This window comes from Tiliqua scincoides, chromosome 2 (genome assembly GCF_035046505.1).
Source record: "Tiliqua scincoides isolate rTilSci1 chromosome 2, rTilSci1.hap2, whole genome shotgun sequence".
Lineage (NCBI taxonomy): Eukaryota > Metazoa > Chordata > Lepidosauria > Squamata > Scincidae > Tiliqua > Tiliqua scincoides.
This window is the reverse complement of record NC_089822.1, coordinates 202,651,654-202,658,449: the sequence shown is the minus strand read 5'-3', so window position 1 is coordinate 202,658,449 and position 6,796 is coordinate 202,651,654.

Here is a 6,796-nt window from a genome sequence, read left to right as displayed (position 1 = left end):
TGGGCCACTGTGAGAAACAGGACACTGGACTAGATGGGCATTTGGGCTGATCCAACAGGGCTTTTCCTACATTGTAATCTCAAAGTGGCTTCAACAATGAAAATAAAAGTGTAGTTACAGCCACAAAAACATCATAAAACTAACAATAAAACAAAAATAAACAGCACCAATTGATTACCCAACAAAACAGCAACCACCTAACGTGCCAGTCCAGTGGCCTCCTGAAAAAAGGGTACATGTCCACCAACTGCATTTTTGACAGCTGCTAGTTTGCTAATTATTATTAATCACATAATTAAAAAGTGATAAACCAACTTGACCCATCAGGTATACTTCTGAAGTTGCCTTCAGTGCCTGAACATCCAATCTTGAAGGGGAGTTTCAGCACAGGAGAAGGGTACAGACTGAAGTCTTTCTTTCTTCCTTTCTTTCTTCCTTTGACAAACATATTGTTTATTGAGCTTTTCAGATATACTCAATGCATAGTACACATCAATCATTTAAAGTATCATTTATCAGAGGCATGTTATACTAAAGAATAAAAGTGAACACTGAATCATATGTTATTGGTTTATTAAATTCTTTCTCATCAGGGGATTCTAAGTGCTTAAACAGTAGAAACCACATCCACACCTGGAGTATTGTGTCCAGTTCTGGTCACCACATCTCAAAAAGGACATAGTGGAAATGGAAAAGGTGCAAAAGAGAGCAACTACAATGATTACTGGGCTGGGGCACCTCCCTTATGAGGAAAGGATACAGTGTTTGGGCCTCTTCAGCCTAGAAAAGAGGTGCCTGAGGGGGGGGGGCATGATTGAGACATACAAAATTATGCAGCGAAAGAACACACAAATAAAAATCACAGTATCACTGGTACTGCCCGCGAAGGTTGGGCCCCAACCAGAGACCTAGGATCATCGCAGGTATCAACGGATAATTGATGCAGTTCCAATAATAGCAGCTCTTTCCAACTCAGCGAGTGTAGCAGTGAAGAAGGCCAATTCTATGCTTGGGATCATTAGAAAAGGTATTGAGAACAAAACGGCTAATATTATAATGCCATTGTACAAATCGATGGTAAGGCCACACCTGGAATATTGTGTCCAGCTCTGGTCGCCGCATCTCAAAAAAGTCATAGTGGAAATGGAAAAGGTGCAAAAGAAAGCGACTAAGATGATTACTGGGCTGGGGCACCTTCCTTATGAGGAAGTTCCTAGTTCGCCTATGATTATTGGCAGTACTTAGTGTGTTTCATCCACAACTGGCTGGTTTCTAGACACAGTTTGTGGTACTTGTCTATTTTTTCATGTTCCTTTTCTACCACCCTGTGGTCACCAGGGACGGCAATGTCAATGAATGTCACAAGGTGGGAATTGTGGTCAATTAATGTGATATCGGGAGTGTTGGCCTCAACACGTTGATCCGTTTGGATTCTAAAGTCCCATAAGATTTTGATCTTCTCATTTTCCAGGACTTTCTCCGGCTGATGTTGCCAAGCTTTTTCGGACGTGTTGAAGCCATGTTTTTGGCATAAGGCCCAGTGTATAAGTCGCGCAACATCATCGTGTCTTCGTTTATAGTTGGTATTGGCAATTTTGGGACATTCACAAATCAGGTGGTTTACAGTCTCGTCCCATCTTTTGCATAGTCAGCATAGGCTGTTGTTACTGGTACCCTGAATTCTGGCTTTCATCACATTCGTCTGAAGGGCCTGTTCTTGGGCTGTAAACAGGATACCTTCCATCTCTTTGCGTAAAAATCCATCCCTAAGCCAGGTCCAAAGGTTTGTCAATCCAGCTATTAAGCCGGCGGGCGATGTTAGAGATGTTGTCTTCAGATGATGGACATGTCCCCAGTGCTAGCAAAGCAGTATGTCAACTATTGGGTTGTTGTAGGTAGGAGTAACTCCATAAGGAAGAATGGGAAAGGGAAATGCAGCAGAAAATTGCACCTCCTGCTTTGCCCATTTTCCTATGATGGACAGACTACATTTGGCAGCCAATTACAGCACACTAACCCCAATACTAAGCCCCTGACAGAGAGACTACACCTCAAATTATCAGATATATGGTATGATGCTATACCTCTCTGGTCTTTCAAAGGGGAACTTGGATGATGAAAGGGCACTTGTCCCACAAAGGGAATACTTTGCACAAACAACCTCTTGTCCCTCACAGCATGTTTGGCAAGACATTTTCTTAACTTCCTTAAGGTAAGGAAAGAGGGGAAGGGAATCCCATGCTGCATCTCCTTCTCATGTCTCTACCCTCCCCATTCTGAACCTTCAGGACAATCACATGCATCTTTGCTATCAACTATGTTGTCTAATCACTCCTTCCTTTAGCAACAACTAAGAGCAGGGAGTGACTGCTCCCTTTTGTCAGTTAATGCTGCCAGGGACTTCAACCATTGCTACTACTGGCCAAACATTCATCATAATTCCTTTCGTTTTTCTGAACTATTAGCAGACCCTCATGGTCCTTCCAACTGGGAAAGCAAGTTAACTGTCTGTGAAACAACCTGTCTTCCCCAGACATGCTTGAAAACTACTCTTTAGCATTGACAAATTTGCTCTATCTCATTTAGCAAATTGCAAAAATTGAACAATATAAGTAAGATTGAATTAAACCTTTTTTCCCCCATACAACTTGAAATAAAAAGCATCTTTAGAAACTTTAAGCTCTGTTTATTAGCATTGCTTATCCCAATGGGTTTGTTTGCCTTCTCAACCTCAGCCTCCTCTTCCAGAAGATGCCTGGAGGGATTGAAACCTAAGGAGGTCAGCAGGTACAATCTTCACTCACATTCTATGCTGCTGTCCCTTTGTGTACCACCAACAATTAAAAAGGAAACCACCTAGATCTTATCTGGGCTTTTTAGTTATACATGCAGTGATATCTTGCATCTCACACCATCAGTAATGCAGTAATACCTTGTACCTCACACCATCTCCAAACATCCACCATGTTCTCTGACATCAGTGTAACCACTTTATGGAGTCTTGAGAGGCTCTTCCTCATTGTAGCATGATTGTCACATTTTCAGTGAAGAGAGACTCCACTTTGCCAGGCTTTAAGTATATGAGTCAGTAGGAAGCAGTACTGAATGCCATAGTTCTTGACAAATCTATACTCACATTTGCCAGGTAAGTGGCTGCTAAGGAGAGAACTGGCAGCTGGGGACGGACTCTCATCTCCCTCACAATTTAGTTTCTACAGCATATCCTTGGGCGCGATGTCATCTTCTGTGGGAAGAGTTTGTTTCTGCAATGCCCTTTTGAAGGATAGGAAAAGATACTGCCTTCTCCCTTGAGCAGTAACATAACAACCTTAGGGATACTCTGAAATCTAATGGGATTCTGTGTTTTAGAGAAATACAGCTCCTGAAACCAGGGCCTCTGAGAGGAATTTTATCAGGGTGTACAAAGTTTCTTTTGGACCCCTTTGCAAAGGTGGAAGGGTAAAACAGAGCAGGGGAGGGTGGTGATGGGAGAGCAGAATGGGGGTAGGGAGGGGCAAAACAGGATGGGGGGAGGTTGGAGACAGCTAGATAAGTCTTTAAAGCCCTGGTCTACCCGCCCATGTTAAACTGGCAGCTAGATACAGTAATTTGGAAAACAAAACACAGTCCTAAGTCTCTCTAAAATCTTTTAAATATAGAAAATCATGCAAAAAAAAAATTAGCAACATCATATTTAGGTTCACACTATAATGGAAAGTGTCCTGTGAGTCCCAAAACTTGCTTCTGCAGCACCTGTAGTCTTGCAGCTGCGTCCCTGAGCTCCTATGCACTCCTTCACGGTAGGTAGATTCACAAGCTAAAGAGCTACTGTAGCAGGCCAGTTGCCTCCCAGATTTGACAGTGTGTTAAGGAGTGTCATGTATGCATTCCTCGGCCCAGCATAGATGGCTTGCCAGTAGCTGCAGCAGCTACAGCCACATGCTTGTGATGGTGTCCCTAGTATCCTGTGCAGGCAACAAGGCTGAGTAGACGGCAAAATGTAAGATCCCAGGAAATTTCTGGGCCCACTCCTTTGGATCCTGGGCCCCCCTTTTGACCCTGGGCCTGGGTACAAATTACCCCCTTTAACCCCCTCTCCTAGGCCCTGCCTGAAAGAGCACCTTGAGAGAAGGAAGTGCCTGTTGCTTGTGTCCTAAGCACAAAATATCAATTTTGTTTGGAGGCTGGAACATTTATAAGGTTCTGACAGTTTCAGCCTTTGTTTGGAATGGAGTACTAGCCTTCTTCTAAGGATATATCAGAGGAAATGTGGCCAGATAAGAACGCTCTATGACCATTTTGATTGGTATGGAAGCCTTCAAGGGCAACTTTGTCCCCCTGTGCAGACCTACATGAGCCACTGGGAAAGGCAATTTATGAACTTGCTCCCTTTTTGCTTTCTGACAAAGTCCAGAAGTTTTACAGGCATCATTCAGAGTCTGCATCATAAAAAGGCTGTCCTCTGGGGCACTACAAGGGTGGACACCCACCATTTTCTGACTTCTCTGAGCAGAGCACTGATTACACAGGCCAACACACATTTTGCTTCCTTAAACGTTACACCAATTCCTGGGTATATTTGGAGTGCTGATTCCAAAAATGGCATCCGTTTTGCCCTATTACTAGTTTTGGAGACACGGCATAGCCTCTTTAGTGAACGGTTCAACCAGCTTCCTCATGAGGAAGCCTACACCACGGCCTTAGTCTGATATGGTTGAACTGCCAGCCCCCCACAATCACAAGGGTTGGTGTATTCTGCATGAACTGCAGTTTCTGAACAGTCTTCAAGGGCAGTCCCATGTATAATGTGTAACAGTAATCAAGATGTGATGTGATGTCACCAGGGACCACTGGACCACAGTGGTCAAGTCTGAAAGACTCAGTTATGGTTGCAGCTGGTTTACTAGTAGCTGAAGCTGGACAATGCCACCCCCCACCCCCTGGCCACAGCTGCCACCTGATGATCCAGGAACAGCTGAAAATCCAGTAGAACTCCCAAGCTACAAACCTGCTTATGCAGAGGAAATGCAACTTTATTAAGTGGCCCAAGCTAAACCCAAGTGCAATCTGGTGTCTTTGTTGAGGGGGGTGTGAGGGTAAAGAGAATGCCAGATGCAGGTAAGTGGAAGCGAGATTCAAGTATCTTGTGTGCTCCCTAAGACATCTAGTAGGTCACTGTGAGTTTCAGGAAGCTGGACTAGATGGACCCTGGGCCTTATCCAGCAGGGCTCTTTTTATGTTCTTATTCAGAATAAGTTGATAACCTAGCCCTGCATTGTGGATTTTCAAACAAAAACAACCTCTGTTTTGTCTGAATTTAATTTCAGCTTGTTAACCCTTATCCTGTTCCCAGTTTGCCTCCAGGCAGACCTTGCAGGCCCTTAACTGCTTCCCCAGAATTACATGGAAACAACAGGCACAGAGCTGGAGACTTGGAGGGAGGTTGCTTTTGCTTTCAGGCTCACTAAAATATAAAAATACAGGTACCCAATTTCAGAAGAGAAACCCATCTGGGTGTGGGAATAGTGTTTTGCAAAGTGGAGGTTGTTGGAGCTATCTCCCAAGTGGCACATATCAGTGCTGCTGTTTGGTTTTAACCACACCCAAAACTTCCATGTAACCTTGCCCCAAAGGGGATCAATATGGGGATGTACCATCCTTCCACCATGCTTGGACTCCATGCATGCTTGACCTTCACTGTCAAGCATTGAAAGCGAGATGAAGATGGGAAATTCAGAGACCAAACCAAGGCCTAGCAATAGCCAATTGTACAGCAGCAGCACATCTAGTACACCTTGTGGCCTGTCAGAGTCAGACTAATGGGATCACTACAGAAAGAGTACAGAGAAGAAAAGAAGAAAAAGGTTAGAAAAATTTTCATATAATTTTCAAATAAAGTTTGAATTCTAGTAGCAAATGAAGTACAGAACAGGTCTAGGGAAGTACTGCAGAGGTAAAATAGGCACAAAAATTACAGCTCAGACTAGGCCATGAGACCTAGAAGCACCAGAACGCAGAAAGACTCTGGAAATAAAGCAGGATAATTCTGGCATCACAACAGGCCTGACCCCTGAGGGTATATACAGACATGCGTTTACTTGCTCACCTAGTCAGATGGGAGGGAGTTTTAGTAGTTTGTCCCTGTTTTGTGCCCCCTTCCCAACGAATTCTAATACAAACCCTCCATCTGGCCTCATTGCATAATTCATCCTAGGTCTACTAGGCCCTAAGAGTGGCAAAGCCTGAGACAGTAAGCTAACTAAGGAAAGACAACCACAGCTGGGACTGACAGATTAGTGAGTTTCCTTTCAAAATACAGCCTGCCTCCTCCGTGGAAAGCAGAACTGTTCTTCAGGATTCTTCTGGGGCCACACTCCACAAGGATCACAGAGAGAACAGGTAGAAAGGTCAGATTCACTGGGCCATAGCTTGACCCCTTCTGGACAGCATCCTGCCCCCTCTGGACAGCAGACGGAGTTGCATCAACTCCAACAACAGCAGCTTCCCAAGGTCACAGAGGTATTTCTGAGACCTAGTGCCAGACAGCCCAATCCTATGCATGTCTACTCAGAACTAAGTCCCATTATAGTCAATGGGGCTTACTTCCAGGAAAGTGTGGATAGGATTGTAACCTCAGGGCCCAATCCTATCCAATTTTCCAGTGTCAGTGCAGCCGTGCCAATGGGGCATGTGCTGCATCCTGTAGTGGGAAGGCAGTCACAAGGGCCTCCTCAAAGTATGGGAACATTGTGGTTGCACTGGTGCTGGAAAGTTGGATAGATTCAGGCCCTCAGAG